Consider the following 6,491-nt stretch of genomic DNA (forward strand, 5'->3'; position numbering starts at 1 on the left):
GGAATTCTAACCTACAGAGAGGTGCCGGCTGCTGTTTAGGACCTCTTGTCGCTGGGAGCTGGAAGCACGACGGAGCAATGAAGTAGCGTGTCAAATCCGCACCGATACCTGGCGCATCACCGAACCCCGGGGAAGGAGCATGCTGCATCTACACTGAGTCTCGATGCATCACAGAGTACTTCGTCGCAGTGCCTGGCATGTGGCTGCAAAAGTTTACTCATCGGACAAGATCGTCGCATCAGAGCAAGCTGCCATTTTACTGCATTAAACCGAATTGTTGCATAGCATCGAGGGGCCATGATGTCGCATCGTAAGCGGGATGCAGTAAGAAACTGACGCATCAACTCCCCACACAGTAAGGAAGCAACGCATCACCTCCCCTGCACTGCAGTAAGGAACAGACGTATCCACTCCCCTGAGTATAAGGAACATCGCACAACATTCCCGGCGACCCTTGTGTTTGCTTTGCGTGATGCATCTAAAGTACTTTGTTGGAAAAGTGTCTCATCTACAACTTGCATTGAACTGAACTATTTTAACCATTGAATAGCCTAATTTTGATACTGTTTTGTGGAATTTTGTGCTTTGGTCTTGTTTAGATAAAGATTACTTATTTTTCTAAGCTGGTGTGGTGTCCATTTGTAGTGTTTTCACTGTGTTACAGTATGTGTTCACAAATGCTGTACACGCTGCCTCTGAGATAAACCTGTCTGCTCATGCCAAACTACCAAGGGGGTGAGCAGGGTTTATTTTAGTGCATCCCCCTTATCCTTACTAGAAGCAAGTGTCCCTATTTGGACAAAGGTGCAAATCATTTCCAACTAGAGACCCCCATTTCTAACAATCCTTATTGCACGCAGTGCCCCCTGGCACGCTACGCTCACTGCCCCCTTGCAACAAACGCTCCTTCAACCATTGCCCTCTTCATATGCAAATCATTTTGCCTTTTGAGGAACTGTTATCCTCATCTTTAAATATCAAACAACACTGGTGCATTATGGGCAGAGGTGCAAGCTTTCTAAAAAACAAAGAATGGGCTACAGGGCTGTAGTAGCAGCAGTACAGGTTCAAGAAGACAGACTTATTGCTGAATATGCTGTTTGTTGGAAATAAGCATCATTGAAAGCTTTCTGGTATATTACTTATATGTGCACACATTTTTAAATTTGACTTGATAGCACAGCTGTTAACTTGTGGTATCAACAGAAAAAAGTTTTAAGGAGCCTTGCTTAGACTCAATCCACATGTTCATTTTCTTGAGTGCAGTATTTGACAGGACAGAAATGTATGTTTCACTGATACATGTTATCTCATATTGAAAGCTTATGTTCAAAACAAATTTACAGAGTTTATTATGATGACAAGACAATGAGCAAGGTCAATGACTAAAGTTGTTTATTATTGAAAGGCAGAGGACCAGGTTTATTTATTGTGAAAAGCAGTTGTTAAAGCTAATAGACATTCAAGGGTGGATAGTTTTTACATCTTGCAAGCTCAACTCAAGTCCGTGGAGAAACTTTAGAAAGCAGGATCCAGAGAGCAAAGTCCAGGCCTCTCACTTCCAGGACAGATGCAGCAGGTCAACACAGCAAAGCAAGCAGAAAAATGGCAGTCCCTCCTGGCAGCATAACAGTGCTTCTTCCTGACAGAATGTCCTCAGTCAAGAAGTGTTCCTAGTATATGGTGTCAGAGGTCAGAGGTCCAGCACTTATATCCAGTTTAGTATTTCAAGTAGGGAGACTTCTCAGAAATGTCTTTGTAGTGCCCTTGCTCCAGACACACTACAGGGGGGGGATGCAACTTTGTGTGGGGACAGGCACAGCCCTATTTACTCTGGCTCAGGAAGACTATTCAGCCAGTTGATGGGCCATCAGGATATGTAGGGTACACCTCAGCTCCGTTGGAGTGTGACTGTCCAGAAAGGGAATTCACAAAGCCCAACTGTCATCCAAACCAGACGTGTGTTCTAGGGACAGGCAGATGGACAGGGTGGTTAAAGTAAGAAAAGGATAACTTTCTAACAGTAGCATTTATCAAACCGGTAATTTAAAAACCAACTTCACTAAAAGGTGTATTTTTAAATTGTTAGTCCAGAGACACCAAACTCCATTTTTCTATCTGCTCCCAATTGGAAGATGTACTTGTGAAGTTATCGAAGGTAGCTCCAATGCTAACCTAAGGGAGAGATAGGGCCTGCTGTAGTGAAAAACAAATGTATGTTTTTTCACTACCAGGACATATAAAACTCAAAAGTACATGTCCAACTTTTTAAATACATTGCACCCTGCCCATAGGGCTATCTAGGGTCTACGTTAGGGGTGACTTACATGTAGTAAAAGGAAACGTTTGGGCATGTCATGTGGGTGAACTTGCCAGGTCGACATGGCAGTTTACAACTGCACACACAAGCTTTGCAGTGCAGAGCTGAGACAGGTTTGAAAAGCAACTCATGTGGGTGGCACAATCAGTGCTGCAGACCCACTAGTGGTATTTGCTTTATAGTCCCTGTATACATGCACAAAACTGTACTAGGGACTTATCAGTAAATCAAATATGTACATCATGGAGAAACCACATATACCATGTTTTAGAGCAGAGAGCATATGCACTTTATAACTAATTAGTAGTGGTAAAGTGCCTAGAGTACTAAAGCCAACAAAAAGAAGGTCAGAAAAATACACAAAGGAAGACAATAGGTTGGGGATAACCCTGAAAAAAGGACCAGGTCCAGCATTTCAGGACTAGAAACAGTGTCCATAATTACTTGGTAAGAGGTTATCACACTACTATATATAGCTATTTTGTTACATGGTATCTCACAGATTACCGTAATAGGCAAGGGTTTGGGTGTTGGTTATCTCCTCTGACAAATGCCATGAGTAGAATATTTTCTCTATGGTAATCCTTGTTAGCCCATTTTAGGAAGGGTTGTATAATGTTTTTTCCAACGGAAATTTTTACAGGTGTATAATTGTATGACTATATGCTTGATGATTACTTTGTGCTAAAGCTTTTGCTCAATGTAGTAGCCTTGAGCTGGTTATGGTAACAAGCCAATGATGAAGCTTATACACCTGATTGACTCATCGTGAAAAGTTAGTTCAGATGCCTTAGGTCTTACCTGTAAAAAGCTATGAAAAAGGCAGCAAGCATTGCTTATTTACTGTGAACCCCCTGTGTCAAAAGTAATAGGGTTTTGAGGATATTGCACTGTTTTAAAGTATACAGTATATATATGTTTTGTTACTTTATTACATGGACTTTCAAAGATTCCCATAGTAGACAAGTGGTTTAGTGTTGATTATCTCTTATGACACACCCTTGGGGTTGAGGTATTGGAATGTGATAATCCTGTTTGGGTCATTTGAGAGAGGATGCATATTATTTTGCCAACTGTAATTGTAAAAAAACATTTGTAATTTTGTCACGGTATGTCTGAAGGTTGCCTAGTGGGAAGGTTATGCTCAATATCATAGGCCTGAGTTGGTGATGGTGACAAGGAAATGATGTAGGCTGTAGGCAAGGATGATTAACAGAGAAACATGATGTCAGATGCCATAGGTCTCACCTGTTTTTTACAAAAAATTATGAAAAGGTGAGTAACATAAGTTAAAGCTAATAGTCCTCCTAAGGGTAAATTATTACTATAGTGTTCTAAAGACTGTATATCAGTATTTTGTTACATGGAATCTTATAGATTACTGTTATAGGTAACCATTTTGCTGTTGGGTATCCCTTCTTACCAACCAACCCGTGGTGTAGACATTTTGCACTGTGAGAATGCTTGTCATTCGTTAATATTTCTTCTTAGGAGGGGTTAAATATTTTTTGGTCAGCCAAACGTTTGTTTATTTTTGTAATTTCTTGATAGTATGTTGGGTGCTCGGTGAGAAACGGTATGCTCAATACAGCAGGCCCGCTCTGGATACGGTAACAAGCAAATTATAAATACCCATAGACCAGCATTTTGTTACATAATATATCCCAGATTAACTTAGTAGACAGGGTTATGGTTACCCAACTCTCACAAATCTCACAGGCGAGGGGTTGCACTGTGATAATCCTCTTCGGAGGGCCAGACAGATCTAGTGATAATACACACTCTTGTAATAAATACAAATCACACAAATACATACTTGTACAGCTTTGGTCAGCCCTCTTCTGCATTGGTGTGTTCAAGTGTCATTCATATTCTTCTCTGTCCATGGCAATATACAGAATGGGGTAATAGGTTGGCCCACTTCAGTCACTGGCTCTATTGTCTTTGAGCGACAGAACTTTGCCTCATAACGTGCAAATCTGCATAAAAAAGAGTATGTTTCTGTGCCAATACTGTTAGGCTAGCCTTTTTCTTTGAATTTTCTGCATTATTGTTTCACTTTGAATGTCTTTCCTTCTTATTTTGTTTTTAACAGCATCCTGCAGCTCCCTGGACACTGCTAACCACTTATTTAATCTGCAGTGTGCTACAGCAACATCACCATGATTCTAAACAAGCCGGCCATCTTAGAATGGTATTATCCATTGTATATCATCCTTTTACCTTTCTATGAGGGCAACTGCATTTTTAAGCATTGTGTTGGCTCATGTTGGATCAGCACAACTACAAAATACAAAGCATAATACCATTCAAAGGCACCCTGAGCACCCATCTTGGAATAGTATTGTGCATAGTGTACCATTAATTTACAACTACAAGTTGGCGATGTTGTAAATTTAAAACAATGATAGATACTGCTAAAAAAGTTCTCAGATAACAAATTTAGAGAAGTGCATTTTCATTTTTATACTTTTTTATTATTTTACTTTATCTTGTTGTGTTCAGGTGTATATTTGGTGTTGACGGATAAACAAGATCAATCAGTGAGTGAATGGATGTCAGGAGCACAAAATAAGTGCCAGAGTGCATGTATGATGACTTTTTGTATGTTCTAGCATTTGATCACATACTAGCCTTCTGAGCGCTCAATGCATTCAAAGCTAGCCAGCAAAGAGGCCATAACCAGACGTGCCCCCACCCAGCTGATTTCATGATTGTTTTCCAATAGGTCCTAAAGTAACTTTCGTGTAATGAAGGCCAATATTTATTTAAAGTCTGAAGCTACTTCTGAGTTCAAGGATTTTTTGGTCCCTGTGCTTAGCAGCTCAGAGCACCTTCTGGTTCTTCAGGCTTCCTTTAACCCCTTCCACGCTGATGACGAGCTGGGCTCGTCATGGCGTAGCCTCCTCACACGCTGATGACGAGCCCAGCTCGTCACGTAACATGCGATTTAAAAAATCTCAGCGTGCGAGCGGAATTCCGCTAGCGCGCATGAGGTTAAATGGGACACCGAGACACAAGCGCTATTAATACCAAACATCTCATCGTGTTTCTGTATGAAATTATGTCTAGAGAGGAGGCTCCAGAAACTATTCTGACCAACAATGGTGCTCAGCTTCTGTCTAAGGAAATGGAGGGATTCTTAAAGGTGTAGAGGTATCCAGCATAAACAAATGTGCGCTTTATCACCCAGAAACCAGTGGAATGGTCAAAAGGTTAAATAAATTGCTCTACAAAAGGATAGGAAAGGCAAAATTCAACACATTGAACTGAAGGAAAGATGTAATCCAAAAAATAGAGATGTACAGGTTCCAGGGGCGGCTGGTAACATTTTAAAGTGGTGTGGCGCAAACTGATTTGCGAGTGCGGGCCCCAGGCCACTCAGGCCGGCAGCGCCCCCCCGCCCCCCACCCACGTACACAACACTCAAAGAAATGTATTCACACACTCATACACACAAACACGTCCATTTGCAACACTCTCCACCAAACATTCATGCACACACGCACGCTCGCACCAAACACTTAAAAAAAAAAAGAAAAACACACACTCTTACCTTGCTGCCGGTCCCGGTCCCGGTCCGCGCCACCTCTGGGCTCTGCTCCCCACACGTCACAGGCTCACAGCGCCCCTGGCCAATCCTGGTGCCAGGGGCACAGGTACCCTCTCGCCCACAGCATCCTAATGGGCATGCGCAACATCGCAAAAACACAAGTGTGCATGAGTGGGCACAGGTAAAAATTCACCCTCCGTCCCCACTCATGCGCACTTGTGTTGCCGCCTGTACAATCAGGTCAATCAATCAACATGACGCCAGACCACCAGGCAGGGCAGTCTGACGTCATGTTGATTCATTGACATGATTGTCACAGTCTTAACTAAAGAACGCCGAGGGAGCTGCGGGCGGCTTCGGGCAGGGAGGGCTACGCCCCAATGGACGAACCGCGCCTGACAGGTTCACACCCCAGAGCACTACTGAAAACATTCCCTTTGAAGATTTTCGAGGAAGGTTACCCAGCACTTTTTCGTACCACCATGGGAGAGCAAATATGAAGTATTAAAACAGAAAACTTGCGGTGAGGGTAACATACAAACTGGAGAGGAGTCAAGGGTGGAGAACAGCAAAATACGTTTTGATAAGAGAAAAGCATTGAAGAAAATAGAGAGTGTG

The sequence above is a fragment of the Lissotriton vulgaris genome, chromosome 2_2 (genome assembly GCF_964263255.1).
Source record: "Lissotriton vulgaris chromosome 2_2, aLisVul1.2, whole genome shotgun sequence".
NCBI lineage: Eukaryota > Metazoa > Chordata > Amphibia > Caudata > Salamandridae > Lissotriton > Lissotriton vulgaris.